Genomic DNA, 25,073 nt, shown 5'->3' with positions numbered 1-25,073 from the left:
GCGTTTTTGAGACAAGCGGTACAACTTTTTTTTCATGTATGTGGTGTTTGTGTCAGTACTTTATTCAGTTGTGTGTGAGAGAGTGCTTGCTGTAAACTTTTTTTTTTTTTTAAAGAAAAAGATAAAAGAAAAAAGCAGCAACCGGGGACAAAAAAAAAGTAAGTGTCAAAAAAAGTGTAAAACAGCGGGCACAAGTGCTGATCAGTAAACTGCGTCACTAGTCAATGCTTGGCGGCTGCTGGATGTGCGCACGGAGGTGGTGCAAAGGGGTGGAAAAAAAAAGTTGAAAACAGCGAGCACGAGTACTGATCAGTGAACTGCATCACTAGTCAATGCTCAGCGGCTGCTGGATGTGCGCACAGAGTTGGTGCAAAGTGAGAGTGTGGAGGGGGGTAAAAACAGGGGGGATTGGGGGATTGGGGTGGATGAGGTGAGATCAGGCAGAGATCAGAGATCAAAAAACTTAGTTGTCTTCTCTCTTGTTCCTTCTCTCTTCCTTCTGTGAGGGTTGAGGAGGGGAAGTGGGGAGAGTGGGATTGGGGTGGAGGAGAGATCAGGCAGGGATCTTCTTACAGATTTTGTCTTCTACAGGATTCCGTCTTCTCTCTTTTTTTCTGTTCTTTTTTCTTTGGCAGCTGTGAGCGATTGTGGTGTCACAGGCTTCTGTGGCAACATAAGACCCAGCACAGCGCAGATCTGATAGAGTGACCATCACAGACAGGTCACAGAGCAGTCAGATAGCGTCTGAGCTCTGTAATTGGTGTCATCGATGTCATCGTCAATCGCTCCAATCAGAGCTGGCTGAGGTGATGCTGGCGTTGCCAGGCACCAGCCTAGGATCAGTACTATTACAGCTCCGATCCTAGGTAGGTGACAGCCATGTTACAACGCGGTCACCCCGAGTCTGTGCCCTGTGATTGGTGCGATCGATATAATCATCGATTGCACCAATCAGAGCAGTTCCAGGCCTATGCCTGGCGTTGCCAGGCACCAGCGTATGATCGGTGCTCTTAGAGCACCGATCATAGGCTGGGCCAACAGTCTTTCAGGGAATCTGATTGCCTGAAACACTGAGAAATGCTCTGATTGGCTGTTCAGAATTGAACAGCCAATCACAGTGATAGTAGTTGGGGGGGCGACACCACCCAGGATGACGGAATTTTAATGCGATCATAGTGACTTCGGTCTCAGTGTTGCATTAAAAAAATTACATAATAATCCGTCCCTGGCTAAGAAGGCCCAGGGCACAGGGACGTATTATTACGCCCTATGTCTGAAAGGGGTTTAAATGAAAAGGAGTGTTACCAGTGTGAGACATGTAACTATGACTGTTAGTTGTGATCCCACAGACCTATGTGTGATGAGAGCAAACAGGGTACATCAAAGCTAACAGTACAGTAGAAGTGAAGTTTTTCCTATTACAAAAACATTTGCAACTGCAGTTGTCTTCTTATAATGTGGCAAGAGGTGGAAGCCATGGGAGAGGTACTCGTCTCTTATGCACACGGCACATGAAAGTGGAAGTCCTGGCCAGCTGTGTGGACTTGTGCTATGAGAGTGCTACGTCCTTGCAGGCCATATGTTACAGATGAGTTAGGTTGGCCAGGATCAGATGTTGAACAGTTCAAAAGGAGACCACCAGTTAAAAATAAACTTTTTACTGAATGATAACATTGTGGGAATTATATACAGTAGATAGTGGGTACACAACTTTATGAACGTTTACTTCAAAATACAGAGCATTTTCCACACTCAGTTTCAATTCCTTTCTTGTTACTCGTTCATCCTCTATCTCCACTGTTTCATTTTCCTTCATCACAACCCAGGTCAGTACTACAATCCAGTAGAGTTGAGCGAAACGGGTCGAAAAATTTCAACAGTCGCCGACTTTTGGCAAAGTCGGGTTTCATGAAACGAAACCCGACCCTAGGATGAGGTCGGCCACGGTCGGCGACTTACGCGCCAAAGTCGCATTTCAAAAGTTTGTTTTGCGCTCTTTTTCAGCCAATCAGGATCTACGGACACTGTGGGCAACGTGATGACATAGGCAGGGGTCACCACCATCTTTCAGAAGGGCATGCAAGTGATTGGCTTGCTTTGGTGGGCGTCACAGGGGGTATAAAAGGGCGTGCACGCCGACCGCCATCTTACTTCTGTCGATCTTAGCATATGGAGAGGTTGCTGCTGATTCTGTAGGGAGAGCGTTAGGCAGGGAAGAAGACAAAAAAACTGCTTCTGCTGCTAGCGATTTGGCCTGCACAACACACCAGTCACTGTGTGTGCAGTGCAAGGGGTGGCTATATAGTGGTGTATCAGTGGTGTTGGTTGTTGGGCTGCCTTCTAAGGCTTCCTGACAGGCTGGCATTGCTGTTTACCCACTGCTCCGCAAACTGCTTTTTTAAAAGCAATCCAATCTCCCTTATCCTCTAGTCACTTTGGTCACAGCTGTGCCATCGAGCCTGTCACATAGCGCTCAGATATTCATTGGGCCTCAAACTGCTTTTTTAAAAGCAATCCCAATTTTTTTTTTTTGTCCTGCTGAGAAGAAAAAAAAACTGCTTCTGCTGCTGATAGCAATTTGGCCTGCACAACACACCAGTCACTGTGTGTGCAGTGCAAGGGGAGGCTATATTGTGGTGTATCAGTGGTGTTGGTTGTTGGGCTGCCTTCTAAGGCTTCCTGACAGGCTGGCATTGCTGTTTACCCACTGCTCCGCAAATTGCTTTTTTAAAAGCAATCCAATCTCCCTTATCCTCTAGTCACTTTGGTCACAGCTGTGCCATCGAGCCTGTCACATAGCGCTCAGATATTCATTGGGCCTCACACAATCCAAAAGTGTCCAGTGTCCACAAGTGTCTGCAGAAATTCAAAATCTCCCTTATCCTCTAGTCACTTTGGTCACAGCTGTGCCATCGAGCCTGTCACATAGCGCTCAGATATTCATTGGGCCTCACACAATCCAAAAGTGTCCAGTGTCCAAAAGTGTGTGCAGAGATTCAAAATCTCCCTTATCCTCTAATCACTTTGGTCACAGCTGTGCCATCGAGCCTGTCACATAGCGCTCAGATATTCATTGGGCCTCACACAATCCAAAAGTGTCCAGTGTCCAAAAGTGTCTGCAGAGATTCAAAATCTCCCTTATCCTCTAATCACTTTGGTCACAGCTGTGCCATCGAGCCTGTCACATAGCGCTCAGATATTCATTGGGCCTCACACAATCCAAAAGTGTCCAGTGTCCAAAAGTGTCTGCAGAAATTCAAAATCTCCCTTATCCTCTAGTCACTTTGGTCACAGCTGTGCCATCGAGCCTGTGACATAGCGCTCAGATATCAGTGGGCCTCACACAATCCAAAAGTGTCCAGTGTCCAAAAGTGTGTGCAGAGATTCAAAATCTCCCTTATCCTCTAGTCACTTTGGTCACAGCTGTGCCATCGAGCCTGTCACATAGCGCTCAGATATTCATTGGGCCTCACACAATCCAAAAGTGTCCAGTGTCCAAAAGTGTCTGCAGAAATTCAAAATCTCCCTTATCCTCTAGTCACTTTGGTCACAGCTGTGCCATCGAGCCTGTCACATAGCGCTCAGATATTCATTGGGCCTCACACAATCCAAAAGTGTCCAGTGTCCAAAAGTGTGTGCAGAGATTCAAAATCTCCCTTATCCTCTAGTCACTTTGCTCACAGCTGTGCCATCGGGCCTGTGACATAGCGCTCAGATATCAGTGGGCCTCACACAATCCAAAAGTGTCCAGTGTCCAAAAGTGTGTGCAGAGATTCAAAATCTCCCTTATCCTCTAGTCACTTTGGTCACAGCTGTGCCATCGAGCCTGTGACATAGCGCTCAGATATCAGTGGGCCTCACACAATCCAAAAGTGTCCAGTGTCCACAAGTGTCTGCAGAAATTCAAAATCTCCCCTGTCCTATAGACACCTTGTACCTTGTTTTACATTACTATATAGTTTGTTGGATTTTGTCTACATTTCTACCAAAAATGAGGAAGGCTGGTGGAAGAGGCCGTGGAATTGGGCGGGGGTTGGCAGCTGGTAATGATGGTGTTGGTGGTGGATCTGATGGTAGTGGCAAGAGAAAATAGGACCGAATGCAGGAGGTGTTGAGCTTGCGTCATCGTCTGGCTACATAAGGCCTCGAACGCTTAGTTTTCTAGGAGTTGGCAAACCGCTTTTAAAGCCAGAGCATCAGGAAAAAGTTTTGTCTTACATTGCTGACTCAGCCTCCAGCTCTATCGCCTCCTCTTCTCAAGTTGTAAAAAGTAAAAGCACTGAGTCGTCATTGGAGGCTCATGTTCATGAACCACACCTTTCCTTGTGTCCTTCACCCCAACCAAGATTGAAGGATGACGCAGGCCATAATACTGATTACTCCATGGAGCTGTTTTCACATACCATGCCTGGATTATCAAGTCAAATGGTGAATTACCCAGGCCAAGATGAATCTGACATGGAGTGCACTGATGCACAGCCGCTGATGGATGATTCTGCTGGTACATTCACTCAGAGCACTACATTGTCCTCGCAGTGTACAGAGCCAGATTCTGACCCTGATGAGACTCAGGTGCCCCTTCCCGCACACTATACCACCATACACGGTGACACAGAGGAAGGTGCACATGACATAGAAGAGGAGGTGATGGATGACCCAGTTGTTGACCCAGATTGGCATCCATTGGGGGAAGAGGGTGCTGCTTCCAATAGCTCAGATGAGGAGCATCCACAGCAGACATCGACATCGCAACAGCTGTTATCTGGCAGGCCCGTAGCACTCCAAAGACAGGTTCCAAACATCAAAATAGTTGCTGGACAGCTTGTCCAGAGGGTCAAAAGATCACAGCGTGCTAGGCCGCAAAATGTCTGCCAAAGTAGGAAGAGTGCAGTGTGGCACTTTTTTGAACAAAATCCTCATGATCAGGCCAAGGTTATCTGTAAGAAGTGCGCAAAGACCTTTCGCCGAGGGAAAAATCTGAAAAATTTGAATACCAGTTGCATGTTTAGACATTTAACCAGCATGCACTTGCAAGCGTGGACACAATACCAAACCTCAAGTGCCACATGTGCAACTGATCACAACGAAGGTAGTCAGCAACGCTACATTGTTTCCCCCACTGTAAGCCCACCGGTTAGCACAGCAGGAAATGTTGAGGTGTCGTTGCAAGGCCACAGCAGTCAGGGAATCCCACTGTTATATCAACGAAAGACTGATTCTAGGCCATCAGAAAGAACACCAACTCCATCACCATCATCAACCCTCTCTCAGTCCGCCCTGTCCACCGCTACTTCCACCATATGCAGCTCTCAAGTCCAGCTCACCCTCCCAGACACTATGAGTAGGTCAAGAAAGTACTCAGTCTCTCATCCGCGTACACTGGGTTTGAACGCCCACATTGCCAAACTAATCTCGTTTGAGATGATGCCCTTTCGGTTGGTGGAAAGCACAGCTTTCCGCGAACTCATGGCCTATGCAGTACCACGCTATGACCTACCCAGTCGCCACTTCTTCTCTCGCAAAGCCATCCCAGCCCTCCACCATCATGTGAAAGACCGCATTGTCCATGCACTCAAGCAGTCAGTGAGCGGAAAGGTGCACCTCACAACTGATGCATGGTCCAGTCGGCATGGCCAGGGCCGTTACGTGTCCATCACTGCGCACTGGGTTAATGTGGTGGATGCAGGGTCCACAGGGGACAGCGGTGGTGGGACAGTGCTGCCTAGCCCACGGTATAGGAAACAGTTGGCTGTAGGCGTTCGACCCTCCTCCTCCTCCTCCAGAAGCGAAAGCTCGTCCACAGAGCGCAGTCGTACGAGCACTCCATCTGCAGCTGCCACTGTTGCACACGATGTGTCCCCCTATCGAGCAGCTAGTGGAAAGCGTCAGCAGGCTGTGTTGCAGATGATGTGTTTGGGCGACAGACACACCGCCGAGGTGCTGCCCGAGTACTTGAAGCGACAAACTGAGTCATGGCTGGGCAGTGTACATCTTGAGGCAGGCAAGGTAGTTAGTGATAACGGCCGTAATTTTGTGGCAGCCATAGCCCTTTCAAAACTCAGCCACATACCTTGCTTGGCTCACACCTTGAACCTGGTGGTGCAGTGCTTCCTCAAAAATTATCCGGAGTTAACAGCCCTGCTCCAGAAGGTGCGAAGACTGTGCGCGCACATCCGCCGGTCGCCTGTACACTCCGTTCGTATGCAGAAGCTGCAGCGATTACTCCACCTTCCCAACCACCGCCTCATTATCGACATTGCAACAAGGTGGAACTCCACCCTGCACATGGTGGAGTGGCTGTGCGAGCAGAGGCAGGCCATAATGCATTTGTGGGAGGATACACGGCCAGGCACTTTGAGAGCAGACATGGAGTTGACAGGTGTGCAGTGGTCGAAGCTGAAAGACCTCTGTAAAGTCCTTCAGTGTTTTGAGGAATGCACACGGCTGGTAAGCGCAGACGACGCCATCCTAAACATGAGCATCCCACTTATACGTCTGCTCATGCAAACTTTGACGCACCTTAAGGAGCAGGCGTCTGCAGCCAATGTTGATGAGGAGGAAGAGGAGGAGGGAATCCTTGATGACATTCAGCCATTGTCTGCTCAGGGACCTCTCCTGGACGAGGTGGAGGAAGAAGAGGAGGAGGAGGATGATGATGGGGATGATTACTTAGGGGAGGAGGATGCATCTCGTGGGGCAAGTGAAAATGTTGGCGTGGCAAGGTCTGGTACAGGGTTTGTGCGTGACTGGAGGGATGTGGATTTGCCAGAAAGTGCTCCTCCACCCAGCACTCGCAGTGCATCATTGACACCGGGAACATTGGCCCACATGTCAGATTATGCCTTGCGGATCCTAAAAAGGGACCCCCGCATTGCCAAAATGATGAACGATGACGACTACTGGTTGGCTAGCATCCTGGATCCACGCTATAAAGGCAAATTACAAAACATCATGCCACAGGAGAACCTTGACCTAATATTGGCTAATAAACAAGCAACTCTGGTAAATCGGTTGCTTGAGGCATTCCCAGCACACAGCAGCGGTGATGGTTCTCACACGAGCCGTACGGGCCGGGGGCAGCTTGGCAGAGGTGTTCGTGGTGCACACAGCAGAAGTGGCGTTGGAGACAGGGGTTTCATGACAATGTTGTGGACTGATTTTTCAAATACCGCTCACACAACTGGTAATACTGCATCGATGGAAAGTGACAGGAGACAGCAGTTGTCAACTATGGTTACAAACTACTTTTCCTCCCATATCGATGTTCTCCCACACAGGTCATTCCCCTTTGACTATTGGGCCGCTAAACTGGACACCTGGCCTGAATTGGCCCAATATGCCTTACAGGAGCTCGCTTGCCCAGCTGCAAGTGTGCTATCGGAAAGAGTCTTCAGTGCAGCTGGATCAATCCTGACAGAAAAAAGGACCCGTCTGTCAACCCAAAATGTGGATGATCTAACCTTCATTAAAATGAACCATGCATGGGTTTCCAAGGATTTTGTCCCACCTTCCCCTGATGACACATAGGGTGACAGAAAAATGGCTTGCTTTGGTCCACCTCTTCCTGGGACTTCACCTATTTCGCCTTTTGCATCAGCTGAATGTCCAACATCAACATATGCCACTTTCTAAAACTCCCTAACTGTGCTGCCTCCCCCCCCATGGCTGGGGTCACCACCTAGCGCACGACACCGTGCGAGTGCCGTTGCCCTGGACAGGTGGGTAGGCCGACTCTTGGGCGCGGGCACTGGCACAGGGTCCCTCATAGTGCAATCAAGTGTCTATGACGGTGGTGGTGCACACCCGCCGTCAGACACACCGCTGTACTATGAGGGGCCCAGTGCCAGTACCGACGCCCACGAGTGGGCCCCCCTTGCTTGGGCAGGGCCCCAGCATTTGCAATCTTTACCTCTCCCTGCTCCTCCGCTGTGTAATCTGGGCCGTCAAATCCATACTGTGCCTGACACCGTCTGAGCCTGCCTCCTGATGTATAGACATATATTTTGAATGTGTACGCTATCCATACATGTTATCCAGGGATACGGTACCCTTTCTAACCTTTGTGCAATCACGTGTTATCCATACTGGGCCTAACACCGTCTGAGCCTGCCTCCTGAGACATATATTTTGAATGTGTACGCTATCCATACATGTTATCCGGGGAAACGGTACCCTTTCTAACCTTTGTGCAATCACGTGCAATCCATACTGGGCCTAACACCTTCTGAGCCTGCCTCCTGATGTATAGACATATATTTTGAATGTGTACGCTATCCATACATGTTATCCGGGGAAACGGTACCCTTTCTAACCTTTGTGCAATCACGTGCAATCCATACTGTGCCTGACACCGTCTGAGCCTGCCTCCTGATGTATAGACATATATTTTGAATGTGTACGCTATCCATACTTGTTATCCAGGGATACGGTACCCTTTCTAACCTTTGTGCAATCACGTGCAATCCATACTGGGCCTAACACCGTCTGAGCCTGCCTCCTGAGACATATATTTTGAATGTGTACGCTATCCATACTTGTTATCCAGGGATACAGTACCCTTTCTAACCTTTGTGCAAACACGTGCAATCCATACTGTGCCTGACACCGTCTGAGCCTGCCTCCTGATGTATAGACATATATTTTGAATGTGTACGCTATCCATACATGTTATCCGGGGAAACGGTACCCTTTCTAACCTTTGTGCAATCACGTGCGATCCATACTGGGCCTAACACCGTCTGAGCCTGCCTCCTGAGACATATATTTTGAATGTGTACGCTATCCATACATGTTATCCGGGGAAACGGTACCCTTTCTAACCTTTGTGCAATCATGTGCAATCCATACTGGGCCTAACACCGTCTGAGCCTGCCTCCTGAGACATATATTTTGAATGTGTACGCTATCCATACATGTTATCCGGGGATACGGTACCCTTTCTAATCTTTGTGCAATCACGTGCAATCCATACTGGGCCTGACACCGTCTGAGCCTGCCTCCTGATGTATAGACATATATTTTGAATGTGTACGCTATCCATACATGTTATCCAGGGATACGGTACCCTTTCTAACCTTTGTGCAATCACGTGCGATCCATACTGGGCCTAACACCGTCTGAGCCTGCCTCCTGAGACATATATTTTGAATGTGTACGCTATCCATACATGTTATCCGGGGATACGGTACCCTTTCTAACCTTTGTGCAATCACGTGCGATCCATACTGGGCCTAACACCGTCTGAGCCTGCTTCCTGAGACATATATTTTGAATATGTACGCTATCCATACATGTTATCCGGGGAAACGGTACCCTTTCTAACCTTTGTGCAAACACGTGCAATCCATACTGTGCCTGACACCGTCTGAGCCTGCCTCCTGATGTATAGACATATATTTTGAATGTGTATGCTATCCATACTTGTTATCCAGGGATACGGTACCCTTTCTAACCTTTGTGCAATCAAGTGCAATCCATACTGGGCCTAACACCGTCTGAGCCTGCCTCCTGAGACATATATTTTGAATGTGTACGCTATCCATACTTGTTATCCAGGGATACGGTACCCTTTCTAACCTTTGTGCAATCACGTGCAATCCATACTGTGCCTGACACCGTCTGAGCCTGCCTCCTGATGTATAGACATATATTTTGAATGTGTACGCTATCCATACATGTTATCCGGGGAAACGGTACCCTTTCTAACCTTTGTGCAATCACGTGCGATCCATACTGGGCCTAACACCGTCTGAGCCTGCCTCCTGAGACATATATTTTGAATGTGTACGCTATCCATACATGTTATCCGGGGAAACGGTACCCTTTCTAACCTTTGTGCAATCACGTGCAATCCATACTGGGCCTAACACCGTCTGAGCCTGCCTCCTGATGTATAGACATATATTTTGAATGTGTACGCTATCCATACATGTTATCTGGGGATACGGTACCCTTTCTAACCTTTGTGCAATCACGTGCAATCCATACTGGGCCTAACACCGTCTGAGCCTGCCTCCTGAGACATATATTTTGAATGTGTACGCTATCCATACATGTTATCCGGGGAAACGGTACCCTTTCTAACCTTTGTGCAATCACGTGCAATCCATACTGGGCCTAACACCGTCTGAGCCTGCCTCCTGATGTATAGACATATATTTTGAATGTGTACGCTATCCATACATGTTATCTGGGGATACGGTACCCTTTCTAACCTTTGTGCAATCACGTGCAATCCATACTGGGCCTAACACCGTCTGAGCCTGCCTCCTGAGACATATATTTTGAATGTGTACGCTATCCATACTTGTTATCCAGGGATACGGTACCCTTTCTAACCTTTGTGCAATCACGTGCAATCCATACTGTGCCTGACACCGTCTGAGCCTGCCTCCTGATGTATAGACATATATTTTGAATGTGTACGCTATCCATACATGTTATCCGGGGATACGTTACCCTTTCTAACCTTTGTGCAATCACGTGCAATCCATACTGGGCCTAACACCGTCTGAGCCTGCCTCCTGAGACATATATTTTGAATGTGTACGCTATCCATACATGTTATCCGGGGATACGGTACCTTTTCTAACCTTTGTGCAATCACGTGCAATCCATACTGGGCCTGACACCGTCTGAGCCTGCCTCCTGATGTATAGACATATATTTTGAATGTGTACGCTATCCATACATGTTATCTGGGGATACGGTACCCTTTCTAACCTTTGTGCAATCACGTGCGATCCATACTGGGCCTAACACCGTCTGAGCCTGCCTCCTGAGACATATATTTTGAATGTGTACGCTATCCATACATGTTATCCGGGGAAACGGTACCCTTTCTAACCTTTGTGCAATCACGTGCAATCCATACTGGGCCTGACACCGTCTGAGCCTGCCTCCTGATGTATAGACATATATTTTGAATGTGTACGCTATCCATACATGTTATCCGGGGAAACGGTACCCTTTCTAACCTTTGTGCAATCACGTGCAATCCATACTGGGCCTAACACCGTCTGAGCCTGCCTCCTGAGACATATATTTTGAATGTGTACGCTATCCATACATGTTATCCGGGGATACGGTACCCTTTCTAACCTTTGTGCAATCACGTGCGATCCATACTGGGCCTAACACCGTCTGAGCCTGCCTCCTGAGAAATATATTTTGAATGTGTACGCTATCCATACATGTTATCCAGGGATACGGTACCCTTTCTAACCTTTGTGCAATCACGTGCGATCCATACTGTGCCTAACACCGTCTGAGCCTGCCTCCTGAGACATATATTTTGAATGTGTACGCTATCCCTACATGTTATCCGGGGAAACGGTACCCTTTCTAACCTTTGTGCAATCACGTGCAATCCATACTGGGCCTAACACCATCTGAGCCTGCCTCCTGATGTATAGACATATATTTTGAATGTGTACGCTATCCATACATGTTATCTGGGGATACGGTACCCTTTCTAACCTTTGTGCAATCACGTGCAATCCATACTGGGCCTAACACCATCTGAGCCTGCCTCCTGAGACATATATTTTGAATGTGTACGCTATCCATACATGTTATCCGGGGAAACGGTACCCTTTCTAACCTTTGTGCAATCACGTGCAATCCATACTGGGCCTAACACCGTCTGAGCCTGCCTCCTGATGTATAGACATATATTTTGAATGTGTACGCTATCCATACATGTTATCTGGGGATACGGTACCCTTTCTAACCTTTGTGCAATCACGTGCGATCCATACTGGGCCTAACACCGTCTGAGCCTGCCTCCTGAGACATATATTTTGAATGTGTACGCTATCCATACATGTTATCCGGGGAAACGGTACCCTTTCTAACCTTTGTGCAATCACGTGCAATCCATACTGGGCCTAACACCGTCTGAGCCTGCCTCCTGATGTATAGACATATATTTTGAATGTGTACGCTATCCATACATGTTATCTGGGGATACGGTACCCTTTCTAACCTTTGTGCAATCACGTGCAATCCATACTGGGCCTAACACCGTCTGAGCCTGCCTCCTGAGACATATATTTTGAATGTGTACGCTATCCATACTTGTTATCCAGGGATACGGTACCCTTTCTAACCTTTGTGCAATCACGTGCAATCCATACTGTGCCTGACACCGTCTGAGCCTGCCTCCTGATGTATAGACATATATTTTGAATGTGTACGCTATCCATACATGTTATCCGGGGATACGGTACCCTTTCTAACCTTTGTGCAATCACGTGCAATCCATACTGGGCCTAACACCGTCTGAGCCTGCCTCCTGAGACATATATTTTGAATGTGTACGCTATCCATACATGTTATCCGGGGATACGGTACCCTTTCTAACCTTTGTGCAATCACGTGCAATCCATACTGGGCCTAACACCGTCTGAGCCTGCCTCCTGAGACATATATTTTGAATGTGTACGCTATCCATACATGTTATCCGGGGATACGTTACCCTTTCTAACCTTTGTGCAATCACATGCAATCCATACTGGGCCTGACACTGTCTGAGCCTGCCTCCTGATGTATAGACATATCTTTTGAATGTGTACGCTATCCATACATGTTATCCGGGGATACGGTACCCTTTCTAACCTTTGTGCAATCACGTGCAATCCATACTGGGCCTAACACCGTCTGAGCCTGCTTCCTGAGACATATATTTTGAATGTGTACGCTATCCATACATGTTATCCGGGGAAATGGTACCCTTTCTAACCTTTGTGCAATCACGTGTAATCCATACTGGGCGTGAGAACGGCTGGCGACCTGTTAAGCAAGCTACAGCACCTGTGATTTGCACACGTAAGTTTTTCATTTTTTCAGGAATGACGGTTAGGCCTAATTCCGGAACTGCGGTTGACCTGCACTTACTGGGAAATCATTGTTCGCGGGTAATAATTGTAATCAGTGATCCCCATCACTAATGTTGTTCAGCGGGTTATCTGCACCTGTAAGCGACAAACGCTGGCCTTTTCAGTGTAGCGCACATGCAGCCACGGACATGTAAGGGCATGACACACCAGTTATTGGCCAATCTCATGTGCCAGAGCCTCACGTGTCCCTCTAGTAAGCCGGACTCGGACCGCGGGGCATGACGGAGTCTCGTTCGTTAACGGAATTAAGCTTGCAATGTGTGCATCTGTTCTGTAGCTGGCATGGTTGAGGTTTCCCAGGTGGAGTCGAATTTAACCGTAGGCTCCACTCCTGGTGGTGCCCTTCTGGACATTCCTTTAAGGTTCAGCTTTGCAACCATACTGCCCACGTAAAACAAACACTTTGCCTTCATGAACGCTGTTTGGAGGGTCATGACTCGTGGGAATAACGCCGCCCAATCAGTTAACCTGCTAGAGAGATCCTTCGTTGCTCCCAAGCATGACATCACACTCCCTAGGAAGAAGGTAATGCCACTGTGGCGACCGTACTCCTGGGGGCGACACAAGTGCACTGATGCCCAGCCACTGCTCGATGAATCTGCTGGTACATTGACCCAGACCACTACATTCCCCTCGCACGCTACACGGCCTGAATCTGACCCTGATGAAACTCAGGTTACCCTTCCCATATACAGTTCCATCTTACACGGTGACAAAGAGGAAGCTGCAGATGAAAGTGCAGGTTCGGCCCACCCGCCATCAGACACACCACCGTACTATCAGAGGCCCTGTGCCAGTGCCGTCGCCAACGAGTGGGCCCCCCCCTGCTTGCTCAGGATCACAGCACTTGCAAGGTTGAAATACTGTGCAGTGAGATGGAAGATGGGGACGACGAGGAGTCCAGACTAGTACAGGGATTCCCTAGCGAGGAGACTTATTTGATTGTTTTCAATGTTGGGACAGCAATTTTTGGGGAGCACTATACTCTGGAGAATGATAGATGGGGCCCACCATACACTGGAACATTCCAAAGGTGGACATCAGACACTGGAGCAGCATTTACAGGGCCCATTATACACTAGAGCATTAGAAATGGGGCCCATTATGTTTGGAGCATTATTTGGGCCCATAAGACAGTGGAGCTTCATCCATGGGGACCAACATATACTGTAGCATTATGTGGAGCTCATCATATACTGTTTCAAACATTATATGGGACCAATGATTCTGTATGGAGAAATAGATGGGCCTTGTCATGAGATGTAAAAAGTGAAGTATTTTTCATTGTGCTATACCGCTATTTCTCTGCCGTATCGGAGCATGATGAGTTGTGGTATGTGGTAAAGGGGCGCTCTTTCGCCCAGGGCACATGAAAACCTGGAGCCAGCCCCCCCCCCACAACTTTAGCCAAATAACCCCCATTTTTCAGTGCATAACTTGTATTATGAAGTTAATTAAGGTTGAAAAGCTTAAGTAAGAAGAATTGATGCTTTTGGCATTCAAATGGGCACTGTAGGTGTGTTTCCTGTCCTCCTCTCACTGCCGACTTTTATTCCCCATTGACTTACATTGGGTTTCGTGTTTCGGGACGACCCCGACTTTTCCCTATAATCGGACGATCTTGCTCGACCCGACTTTTGGAAAAGTCGGGTTTCACGAAACGAAACTCGACCCTAAAAAACCAAAAGTCGCTCAACTCTACAATCCAGTTAGCAAGAGTCCTATTCTCAGCCCACAGTTCTGTGTCTTCTTTGAAACTATGTTGCTAGTATGGCTGGTAAGCTAACATATCTGTCTTGGCCAAAATAGTAACTAATACCCCATGTCTTATTATCTTTTTGCACTTTTTATCATTTTTGCAGGATACAGCTAGGCCTCTTTATGTTGGCTTGGTTTTTTCTGTGCGATGCATGTATAAGAGAAGAACAGCCCGCCTGCTAAAACTATGGGCATGATCAATAGGCTGTTCAGACACTTTGCACCGCACTGTGTGACTGATGTCCTGTGCAAGCCTTATTTGTGTGCATTTTTCCCACTAGGCAGCCAGCTCCTTTTCTTTTGGCTACTGGCTGTCTTCATCAGTCTGTTGCACCTGTGCTGCCCTAAGCCTTTATCAATGGAGGTCTGCTGCATCCTGCTAGTGCATCAGTCAGGGCTTGGTGAGTCTACCTCTCATATGTAAGTTTTTTTTTAATTTTTTCTTATGCTAGCTGTTCAAATTTAGTGTTAGGGACTTGCAAAATCTGGGGATCCTTGACGTTTGGATTGCGAGCTTATCTGTCTTGGCCAAAATAGTAACTAATACCCCATGTCTTTTTATATTTTTGCACTTTTTATCATTTTTGCAGGATGCAGCTAGGCCTCTTTATGTTGGCTTGGTTTTTTCTGTGCGATGCATGTATAAGAGAAGAACAGCCCGCCTGCTAATACTATGGGCGTCATCAATAGGCTGTTCAGACACTTTGCACCGCACAGTGTGACTGATGTCCTATGCAAGCCTTATCTGTGTGCATTTTTCCCACTAGGCAGCCAGCTCTTCTTTTTCTTTTGGTTACTGGCTGTCTTCATCAGTGGGTTGCACCTGTGCTGCCCTAAGCCTTTATCAATGGAGGTCTGTTGCATCCTGCTAGTGCATCAGTCAGGGCTTGGTAAGTCTACCTTTCATATGTAGTATGGCTGGTACTTAACTTCTCTATCACTGATGCTCTAGAACTCCCACCCAGGGTACTTTCTCAGTCTCATGTAGTCTGTTCCGTCTTGGCACGTTACCTCTTGGAGTTATAAATTTTTCGCTGTACTGCTAGGTGTCCTCTCTGAGGACACGTCTCATTTTGATCACTATATCCTCCTATCAGTTTCTTTTTTCTCTTTACTATGGTTCACGCTAACCACTGTCTCGGTCTCTCCTCATTTCAGGACACCCACATGATGTGGCACTGCTTGCTGTCCAGACCTTAGGTCTACTCCAGATGCACACTGGGCCCTGTCTGATATTTTGACAGTAAACTGTCTCTGCTCCATCACCTTAGCCCTTCCCAAACTGGGCTAGTCCTAAACAATAACTCTAACTCTCCCTACTGTTAGGCAGAACACAATAACCACACTGTTTACACAAAGTTCACATTACACCATACAACAATACACTTGTTCTTCAAGGGGTAACATGTGCAGTATGTCCATCTCCTTATATTCTCACACTGCTTCAGCTTCCATCTCACAAACAGCCAGATTTGGGAAAAAACAGTACAGCACAGCTGCAAATGAGATTGTTGTGTTTGTAATGAGACAAGATTCAACTCTGCTGTACTGTGTTCATTATAATCAGGCACAGCTCTGCAGCAGAGCTGACAGCACTATGAGAAGAAAAGTGCTGCCGCAAATGCTTGTAATGAGTTCACTTCTAGTTCTTATCTCACCGGAAAACTGCTTGTGATTATGAGAGCAAAGTGTCAGTTATTACATATCTCACACTGGTAACTCCCTCTTTCTTATAAAGTAAGCTCTGCAGGCAGAGTCTCAGGATATCTGTGTCTGGCCCATAGACCTTATGAAAAAGTGGATTTTTGTAGAATAATATATCAGAGTGCAAATATCAAGATGTCACTTTAAAAAAAAGTCAAGAAGTCAATGCACATTAAATTAAGTATTCCCTGTGTATTTCACATAGTCTGGTAAAATCTCATGAACGTGTTTTTAGACTTAAAGTGTTCTAAATCATGAAGTGGAAGTTGTAAATCTGCCACTCATTGTCCAGTAAAGCTCACTAGCCAGTTTAAAGCCTAGTAAGGATATATTTACATGTTGTCTTCCTGCCAAAAACTGGGAATATCAACGGCTACATTTGATATGTGCCAGAGGACTCCCATCATGCTTTGTGGTCTGAGCAAAGCCTCAGAAAGACAGCTACTTTTGGCAATAGTGGCACTTAACCCTTAACTTACAAGACACACTTGTTAACTATTTTTTTCAGCATTGAAAGGGTGGCAAAGGACGAGGATTACTGTTCCAAAAGAAAACGCCTGAATTTAATTACAGATGTATACATACATGCTTCTAATTAGGAATTGGCCACAGGGTGAGCTGGGATCCTGGCTGAATGGGTGGGATATACTACACAAAGTTTTATTAAGATTTAGGGCCATGTGGCTATGTCACTACTTCTGAAGTGGTCAAACTTAAATTAATGCCACAGACTGAAGCCAAGATGGTACTCACCTATGACTATATTCAAGTGTTAGCAGCAAGTCCTATTCTTTCTGTCTACTGTTAGGTAGGTGTAGTTAAAGCTCCACTGAGCTTCTCATAGGAAAATGGAAAAAACCAGACAGCCTAAATGAATCTGCACTAATACAGGGTGCAGCGGACCCAAGTTTTTTGGAGGATTTTTTCCTCTTTCTGTGGTTTTCATGTTAGAGTAGGACTGGCAAGTGTAAGGAACTTTGACGCAGTTTGCCAGCTTCCGTATTAATATCAACCAATACCTTACATATATTGATACTAGATGGAGGCCCAATTCTAACGCATTGGGTATTCTAGAATATATATGCAGTTTATTTTTGAAGATTTCATAATAATGCAATAATGCACCCCCCAATCCTGATATGTATGGTTCTCTCACCCCCAATCCTGATATGTATGGTTCTCTCACCCCCAATCCTGATATGCATGCTACCCCTCAACCCCTATCCTGGTATGCATGGTCCCCTGACCCCCCAATCCTGGAATGCATGGTCCTCTCACCCCCCAATCCTGGTATGCATGGTCCTCTCACCTCTCTTTCCTGGTATGCATGGTCCTCTTACCCCCCTTTCGGGGTATGCATGGTCCCCTCACCCCCCAATCCTGGTATGCATGGTCCTCTCACCCCCCAATCCTGGTATGCATGGTCCCCTCACCCCCCCTATCCTGGTATGCATGGTCCCCTCACCCCCCTTTCTTGGTATGCATGGTCCCTTGACCCCCCTTTGCTGGTATGCATGGTCCTCTCACACCCCAATCCTGGTATGTATGCTCACCATCACCCCCCTTTCCTGGTATGTATGGTCCCCTCACCCCCCAATCCTGGTATGCATGGTATCCTCACCCCCCTTTCCTGGTATGCATGGTCCCCTCACCCCCCTATCCTGGTATGCATGGTCCCCTCACCCCCCTTTCCTGATATGCATGGTCCCCTCACCCCCCAATCCTTGTATGCATGGTCCTGTTACCCCCAGTCCAGGTATGCATGGTCCCCTCACCCCCCAGTCCAGGTATGCATGGTCCCCTCACCCCCAATCCTGATATGCATGGTCCCCTCACCCCCCTTTCATGGTATACATGGTCCCCTCACCCCCAATCCTGATATGCATGGTCCCCTCACCCCCCTTTCCTGGTATGCATGGTCCCCTCACCCCCCTTTCTTGGTATGCATGGTCCCCTCACCCCCCAATCCTGGTATGCATGGTCCCCTCACCCCCCAATCCTGGTATGCATGGTCCCCTCACCCCCCCAATCCTGGTATGCATGGTCCCCTCACCCCCTATCCTGGTATGCATGGTCCCCTCACCCCCCAATCCTGGTATGCATGGTTCCGTCACCCCCCAATCCTGGTATGCATGGTCCCCTCACCCCCCAATCCTGGTTTGCATGGTCCCCTCAGCCTCCTTTCCTGGTATGCATGGTCCCCCCTCACCCCCCTTTCCGTGTAGCCGCGATCAATCAGCGTCGCGGCCCTCTGTTCACGACCAATCGGCAACGCGGACCTGTAGCCGCGACCAATCACTGCCGCGGCCCTGTTCAAAAATAAAAAAAAATTATTCTCACCTTCCGACGGCCTCCTGTCTTCTTTTCACGCGCCCGGCCTCACGTACCCAGTAATGCTTTGCGGCTTAGACCGCTGACGACGTCGGTCTTCTTTCTCACTCTCGTGAGAGTGACGTCGGTCTTTTCTCGCTCTCACGAGAGTGACGTCATCAGCAGCCTAAGCCTCAAAGCATTACTGGGAACGCGAGGCCGGGCGCGTGGAAAGAAGACAGGAGGCCATCAGAAGGTGAGAATAAATTTTTTTAATTTTAATTCTCTTATTTACAGATTAAGGCCTGCGCCTGCCGCAGCTTACCGTTACAAACAGCTGCACCTGTCGCTGATTGGTTGCGGCCTGGCGGCCGCGACCAATCAACGGGCCGCGATTTCGGTTACAGACAGACACGATAAGGCGTTCATATATATAGATGTTTTTGTGCACTTTATATTTCTTTCAGGGTGCAGTTGGGCCTAAATGGTTCTGCAAACTTGTGGCCTCTGTTCACACGGGATGCATTTTAGTTGGCACTGGGCAGCCCCCCTATATGGTGTTACTAAAAGGCTGTGAACCAGAAGCCCTGCATTCCCTGTGTGAACACTGCCACATGTGGATTATTTTTTCTGCACTGGTGTACCACACGGCCAATCCCTGATTGTAGGCTGGCTGTTTCATTTGGTATTTATGCACCTGTGCAGCTGCCATTTTACTTGGGTCCGCTGCACCCTGTATTAGTGCAGATGCATTTAGGCCTGTCTGGTTTTTTTCCTGAATTTTTGGGAGGATTTTTTCCTCTTTCTGTGGTTTTCATAAGAAAATGGGAAGACTGGATGTAGAGAATTATTAGCTCTGTGTGTAGGCTATATTTGGCTGTATAGACATCATAAAAAAAAACAATTGTTTAAATAGTATTGTTGACTTAAAATAGAACAGGTTTCCAATGCCACATGTTCAATAATAGATATGGAAGCAATTATGGTTTGGGGGAATTTCAACATTTCAGTATTGGCAATTTATTTTTTTACTCTAGCTTGCTGTTAGGATATTGTTTTAAAGGGAATCTGTCAGCTGATTCATGCAGCGGAAACTGCAAACAGCAAGAATCAGAGCCCAGATACATGACTGCACGGACAGGGACCATATCAGGAGACAAAACTAGCCTGGCTCCTCCCCAGGTCAACTTTTCCAAATATGAGAGAGACCTGTCAATCATCTCTAGCAGCAATGGGAAAAGTGGGTCCGGGTAGGCCCTGGACTAGTCTTGTCTTCAGCTATGGTCCCTGGCCACATCTTCTAACTACATTTTCTCTTTAACGCCTCAGTGTTTCAGAGAGAGATATCTCTGGCTGCAATTGGGCAGCCAGGCTCTGATTCATTCCGTCCCATTTTTTGAGCAGTATGAATTAGTCCCCACCTAAACCCCTGTGTAGCTTTGCCCTTATTCTTTCTAAATTTCATCCCTTTTGCTAAAAATCACCTATTTTGAACAACTTTAGACAAATATGTATGGCCACTTTAGACTAAAGTATATGGCCACCTTAAAGTGAGACTGTCAGTAGGATTTTGCTCAGTAAACTACAGACACTGTCATATTGACAGTGTTATACTGATTAAAATGATACTTATGGTGAAGAAATCCATCTTGCAATTCTTGTGTAATCAGTGTTAGAAGTTTGCAGCTAAAAAGATGCCCTTGCTCCGGGGCAATTCTGTAGGCAGAGTCTTATCTTCCTGCTTTAAGCCACAGAAACCAAGGAAAGACCTGCCCACAGGCCGCCCCAAAGCACAAACATGTTATTCATCATACAAACAGACTGTCTGTGCTTTGGGGCGGCCTGTGGGCAGGTCTTTCCTTGGTTTCTCTGGCTTAGAGCAGGAAGTTAAGAATCTGTCTACAGTCCCGCCCCTGCGCATGAGTATATCATTAACTGAAAACTTCTAACACTGAAGACACATGAACCACAAGACGGATTTCATCAGCCAAGGTATTATTTTAATCAGTATAACATCGCCAACCTGACAGTGTCTGTAGTTTACTTAGCAAAATCCTACTGACAGGTTCTCTTTAACAGTTCTCCCATACAGAGGTATAAAGGTGACTTACATTTAGAGAATGGGGATTCCAGCTCATCAGTCTTGCAATATAATACTCCTACAGGTGCACATGCACATAAGATTGTCAGACAACAGTGAAAGGATATCTGGAATTCCGTGAGTGGACTAAAATCTTCAGATTTATTTCAGTAATATAAATATAGACAGGACAGCTCAGTCAACAAAACCGACGTGTTTCGACCAGACGGTGTAAATCATGGTTCAACCGGAGTGCAGGATATCTTTTCACCATTAGTGGCTTATATTTACACCAATCTGCTGGTAGACTGATTGATACGATAGTTACTCTTTAACAGAAGTCAGTTAAAAGAAGACGTTAAAATAAACATGAGCCACCTAACACAGTGGCACAGGTGGAGAGAGGGCACTGCCAGCAATGGTGTTCAAGGGCTTAAATTCTACATAGATCTATAAATACGTTTCTCACAGAGCTTTTTAGTATTCACTCACTTGTAGTGGCAAACCATACCAGTTTAATGTTAATTATATATTCTGCCCCTTTAGTGACAAATACTTCCCAGAGAGAGTTATGCATTCCCAAAAAGAGATATGATATCCGAATGGTTTCCACATTGTGTAAAAAGGTGCCATTTATTGACTATATACTCCCTCCCAATATGCAGGTGATGAAATGATCCTTCTTATTTTATCATCTTGAACTAAAACCATCTTTGAAATTTGACATGTGAAGGGATCTCCTTAGGGTATGCGTACACAGAAGTCGAATTAAGAGAAAAAAAACAAAAGTCAAAAAACATTGGAGAGACTCTTCCTATTCATTTCTACTGTTAATATAAACTATTGATCTGTTCAGTTTTTCGAACTTGCCTTCTGCTTCAGGTTTGAAAAACACCTGGTGGGAAAAAACAAAGAGAACGTTACTTCTTTGAAGCATCTCCAGGACAAATCTGCTCCAAACTAAGGGCTATCCTGTCTAAAGGCAGTTTCCAGTAGAAAGCTTGAAGCATGAGTCAATCATCGCTATGGATTTGACCATGGATTTCACGTGAAGTCAGGGGTGCATCTGCAGCATTTGCCCAGTGGAAACCTCGGCAAATATCCTAATAATTTAGTGCGAATATTGCCACTTTGAATTCGTTGATGAAATGGAAAATCTGCTACAACTACGCACACTTGTACACTAAGCCCTGATTACCATGCTATAACTTATGCTGCAGAAGAAAGAAAATAAGCTTTATCAGCAGTAAACCTGAGAAGAACACCAGTATTGGTGGTGCATGATGTAGTTTCCACATCAGTTCACATATTACCATCAATAACTAACATGGTGATGATGCCAACATCCAGATGTCTGTGTCGTTCTTGCAACCACTATGCTCCGTTCGTCACTCGCTCTGCTTGTGTCATTTTACTCAAACTTCTAACAGCTTTTCCTTTAAAGGGAATCTGTCACCCCTTTTTTGAGATATCAGATAATGATATCATTCAATTGTGTGTCACATAAGGATTCTCTTAGTACTTTTGCTTCCCCCTGACCCTGCACCTTTCATGCATAAATACCTTTTTTATATCAGTTCAGATGCATGTAAACTGCCGCTGTCCGGTCCGCTGTGCGGGGCTTATTCACCTGCTCCCCCCCCTCCCTGTCTTGCTTTACACAAGAAGAAAAGCATAGAGCAAGACAGGGAGGGGGGAGCAGGAGAATAAGCCCCGCCCATCAGACCGGACAGCGGCAATTTACATACATCTGAATCGATATAAAAAGGTATTTATGCATGAAAGGTGCGGGGTCAGGGGGAAGCAAAAGTACTAAGAGAATCCTTATGTGACACACAATTGAATGATATCATTATATGATATCTCAAAAAAGGGGTGACAGATTCCCTTTAATGAGATATAATTTCCATTAAACAATTCAGTTTTGTGTCTGACGTTGTCAATTCGACGTATAGCTCAAATTAACACTTTACTGTAGCTTCCATAAAACCAATAATGCAAGATTCTAACTTGAAACGAATGCCAGCAGGGAGTTCAAAGTCCAAAAAATTAAAGACAGCAGTAACTTCACAGACTCCATCCCAAACCGTCATGCATTCCTCTAATGCTATTTTTATCTACTTCAAAACCATGCGGTTTAAATACAGATGAGGAGAGAGAATACAATCTGTTGTAAAATCCTTTTCTGTACATTGCTGTTGCCGACTGTGCTGACTTCACTTTCTCTGAATTGAAAGGAAGTGGTTCATTTTAACATATGACAACAAATATACACTAGCAATGCTGAATTCATGAGCCTGACATTCACAGCCTAAGTACGAACCGTGATGTCGGACTGCCCATGGATCTCCTAATCCGAACTCAACAATCTCATCCGTGTAGTCCTTTGTAGTCCATAGTTAAGCCGACCATACACAGTATAAGGCTGTCAACCAAATGACGTTTCTTCTACTTGTTTTTTTTCGACAGCCATATTGGCAGCCTCTTCCATACACTTCAGTGCTCATTTAGTCAAACTTTTCTACGGGCAACTTATCTTCAAGAGAACAAAGAGATTGGCAGTCCAAAATGGGACAGGCGTGATTGATACTTTCCTTGATGAACAGTTGGTCCACTTCCCCATACACATTAGAGTGTTTGACTAACCCATCGATATTTGTAGGATTGACCAACATTAGTCTATAGTGTATGAAAGGTTTTAAGCTGTGATTGCTGAACATTAGCTGAAATTAGCCTGAGCCATTATCCAAAGAAAATAATTGTCGATACTTTGTAATTTCTTCTAGATCAGTGAATCATCTAACGTGTGTGTTCCCCCCTACTCGCTCCTGACAAATGATGTTGGAGTGAGAATAATCAGGCATTTCTAAACCTTTTGTTTCCCTTGAATTTACTGTACACCGCTACCAGATATAATCTACCAAGCCAACTGTTCCTGTGTGTGGTGGAAGTGAGGAAAGCTGACCAATAGTTTTCTGATGTGTGTATATATATATAAATCACAAAAAGAATCAGCTGTGATCCCTTGCTGTCCGGTCTGTATACTCTTTTTTGCATCCTCCGCTACTCAGGAAATGTGGCATGATCAGACCATGTCCCTGCACGGTCAGACACAGCCATTACACAGTACATGTTTTTCAGGAACATTAATTTTTCAGGAACATTTTTTTCAATACATCCAATTGTGGAATTTATTATTATCCCAAGATCTATTGATTTAAATAGACTTTAAAATTAATTTTGTTTATGGAAAACCCCCTTTAAATGTGTTCCTTCATTAATGAGGACCTGACAGCCTCTCCTTACATTGACCAATTAGTGCGCAGGGACAAATACTAATGATAAGTACAATGATAACTTAAGAAATTTTATTATTGCAGATAATATTAACATTGAATGACAATACTGAGCAAAAAAAAAATCAAGACATATTATTATAATTGACAATACCAATGTCAAGTGATAATACCTACCGACCAATAATAATATCCCTATGTAGATTCCAGGGGACAGTCGGTAAAGAACGCACATCTACAAAAGTTTATAAAAAGAAAAAGTTTTATGCCATTAATTCAGTAAAGAGAATCTGTCAGAAGGATCAACAATCCTAAGCCGTCGAAGAAGCACTCCTCCCATCAAAGTTTTTATCCTTTTCATATATTACAATCATCATATACAGGTGCTTCTCACAAAATGAGAATATCATCAAAAACTTAATTTATTTCCGTTCTTCAATTCAAAAAGTGAAACTCGTATATTATATGGAGTCATTACAAACAGAGTGATCTATTTCAAGTGCTAAGGCTAGTTTCAGACTAGCGTTTTTGCCCGCAGCGCACAGCGCCGCTAAGCCCTGCCCCTGCCACGCCACCTCCGGTCATCTCCGCCTAGTATCGCACATCGCTGCATGCGATCTGCAAACCTATCTTTAGCATAGGATGCGCAGACCTTGTGCTGGCCGTGCGCTAGGATTTTGCATGCGCTGCGCCTTTTTTCACGGTGCGCCGAGCGCACCAAAATGCAACATGGTGCGTTTGGCGCACATCGGTGCACCGTCAAAAGGGCGCAGTGCACGCAAAATCCTCCTAGTGCACGGCCAGCGCACGGTCTGTGCACCCTATGCTAAAGATAGGGTGTGCAGATCGCATACAGCGATGTGCGATTCTAGGCGGAGGTGACCAGAGGGGGCGGGGCAGGGGCGGGGCTTAGCGGCTCCATGCACTGCGGGCAAAAACGCTAGTCTGAAACTAGCCTTATTTCTGTTAATGTCGATGATTATGGTTTACAGCCAATGAAAACCCAAAAGTCATTATCTACGTAAA

The 25,073-nt window shown here is 46.1% G+C and overlaps 1 protein-coding gene across 1 annotated transcript in view; it reads left to right on the top strand.

The window, feature by feature from the left end:
- The first annotated feature begins 14,970 nt into the window (after positions 1-14,970).
- The window catches only part of TMEM119 (transmembrane protein 119), a 45,722-nt gene continuing 35,619 nt past the window's right edge, over positions 14,971-25,073 (top strand). The window contains exon 1 of the mRNA XM_073582584.1: positions 14,971-15,077. The gene's annotated coding sequence lies outside the window, so the exon portion shown is untranslated. The remainder of the gene's footprint in view (positions 15,078-25,073) is intronic.

The sequence above is a fragment of the Dendrobates tinctorius genome, unplaced genomic scaffold, assembly GCF_039654945.1.
Source record: "Dendrobates tinctorius isolate UK_male_01 unplaced genomic scaffold, ASM3965494v1 ptg000073l, whole genome shotgun sequence".
Taxonomy (NCBI): Eukaryota; Metazoa; Chordata; class Amphibia; order Anura; family Dendrobatidae; genus Dendrobates; species Dendrobates tinctorius.
This window is presented reverse-complemented; position numbering and strand designations above follow the sequence as displayed.